Genomic DNA, 2,645 nt, shown 5'->3' on the forward strand with positions numbered 1-2,645 from the left:
GTGCTGCCACATGTTTTCTGCAAAGAATACGGTTTAGTAAGTTGTTAACCTCTTTCCTTGTACACACCAAATAGAGGGGCCGGGATGAGGGTTCCATGGCCCTCGATTAAAGCCAGTCATCCGGTCAGGGGGCATGGGTGTTTCCGGTTGGGACCGAGAGGGGGGCACCCCTTAGAGCGCGCGTATATAAATTTGATCCCATGCTACGCGAGGTTGTAGCCTCCCCGTCTCAAGGTTTTTCTTGAACGTTGCCGAGGGTGATTCCTGGCATCGGAATGTTGAATGGGTGTGTACTGGTTAGATGTGTTTCTCCTAAAACACCGTAAACGGAACTAGTCCTTGTGACTACGGAAATCCGTTGGCTGTGGTTAAAGTACAAACTCTGCAGAGTCAAATCCTTTCGAGTCATCGTGTCCGTGATCAAGGACCATGGCCAGTATATCCATATCTATGTCAGTCCTCGTGGTAAATCCCCGGTGAACAAGCTTAAGTGGTATACCCGTTTGAATTGTTATTCCTGTGGATGGACTAACCTTTATTTTATCTCGTACTTGAATATTCCCGTGAAATGAATTAAATTCATGAGCTACTGAATTATTAAGTTGTGAAATATAAGCCCTTTATGTGATGTTGCTCAGACGTCGGACTGTGGCACTCTTGTTAGTTACTTTTGATATAAGCCCTTTATGTGATGTCACTCAGACGTCCGACTGTGGCACTGTTGTCATTTACTTTCAATATAAGCCCTTTATGTGATGTCGCTCAGACGTCCGACTGTGGCATGTCCGTTATTTACTTTTGATATAAGCCCTTTATGTGATGTCGCTCAGACGTTCGACTGTGGCACTCTTGTCATTTTCTTTCAATATAAGCCCTTTATGTAATGTCGCTTCAGACGTCCGACTGTGGCACGCACTGTCATTTATTTTCCATTATAGGCCCTTTATGTGGTGTCGCCATGACACCCGACTGCGGCATTGTTATTTCATTTGTATCCTTTCGAGGAGTCATTCAGACACTCGATAGGCCTTCAGTATTACTTTGGGATTTCGGGAGGACTACCGCCCGACTTCCCTTTTATTTCCCATGCATTGCCATCTCGTTGTTTGAGTGCGCTCTATTAATCTATTCATATGCATCATGTTTACATCTGTTATATCTTATGTCCGAACTGTCTTGCGAGTACTTTCATAGTACTCACCTGGCTTGTTGATTTGGCCAGATGTTGACGAAGGCGATCTCATGGATGAAGAGTTTGATAGTGAGTCCGACGCCTAGAGGAATCCCAGTCAGCCCCGTGCGATCCTGGATATTGGTCACTTGTATTATATACACTTCCGCCACCCATAATAAGTATCCTCGAGCCTCACTCCGACGCTCGAAGAGTTGTTAGATTCAGGAGTCATGTCACCCACTCCACTGTGGTATACCCACCACTGTTGTTTCTTTGCGAGTCAGTAGTATGCCACCCTATCCGCCTTTATGTATTATTTGCGTGCTTGTAATAAATTGTTGAGCAGTCTCTGCTCAACCTTGTATTATATTTAGTACTCCTGGTTTCTCTTCTGTGATCAAGATATTGTCTGCTAGTGAGAAGGATTCTTCTCTATTGGTCCGTAAAAGGGATCGGTTTCTCAATAAATATTTTTATTGGAAAACCGGTCGTGACAAGCTTGGTATCAGAGCCAGGCTGACTGTAGGAAGCCACTAGGTGCGATCGCTAATCTGTTATTAGCATCTTTAGTGCTTTTTCAGCATTTTGCAAATGTAGCTATTTTCTGTTGGTCATCATAAATTTATGATTTGACTACTCAGAATTTTTGCCTACTTTTGTAGATGGCTGGCAACGACTACGAGACTCGGGTGTTCACTAACGTGCCCGAGGGGTTTGTCAAACTCCTCGTCTCCATCACCAAGCTCGCGATCGGGCCAGCGACGCGTCCGGAGTTCACACTTTACCAGCACAAGCTCAGCGACGACGTGTCTATGCACCAAGCCGTGGTGCAATTCAAGGGAGGACGTTCTGCGTCTCGCCACTTCCGTTTTGTGGGAAGGGCCATGCCTACGGAGAGGCATGCCATGCAGATGGCCGCCCGTGAGGTGATAGCTCGCCTTCGGGATATCCTTCCTATGATGAAGACTCGTCGCTACCGCTACCTCCCATGCCATGTGCCATATACTTGTCACTATGCATTCGCCTGCCATAGGGGAGAGCGGGATGAAGCTATCGAGATGCTTGTCGAGTACCTCAAAGCTCTGGAGGAATCTTTCGACAACCTCGTGGACGATCTTGTGGCTTTCCGCATGGACTTAGTTCGGGGCGGTCCTGCCAGCAGGAAGGAGCTTCTCCACATGGCACCGCCGCTGACTTTTGTCTCGTCCTCAGCATCTTATTCACCGGCCATTTTGGCCACTGCTCGCCGTCTGCCTACCACTGAGGAGTTCGACCGAGTCATCGCTCCTACTCCAGTCAGAGCTGCACCGCTTGCCGCACCCGCACTGCCGCCTCTCGCACCCGCGCCATCACCTCAGCGCAGTGCTACACGCCTGGAGCATACTAGGGAGGAGGTGGAGGTTGAGTCTCCTGCACCGTTGGGTCTTACCCTCGGCAAGGGGAAGGACATCTTCACCATCTCCGACTGAGT

This window comes from Aegilops tauschii, chromosome 3 (assembly GCF_002575655.3).
Source record: "Aegilops tauschii subsp. strangulata cultivar AL8/78 chromosome 3, Aet v6.0, whole genome shotgun sequence".
In the NCBI taxonomy this organism is placed as follows: domain Eukaryota; kingdom Viridiplantae; phylum Streptophyta; class Magnoliopsida; order Poales; family Poaceae; genus Aegilops; species Aegilops tauschii.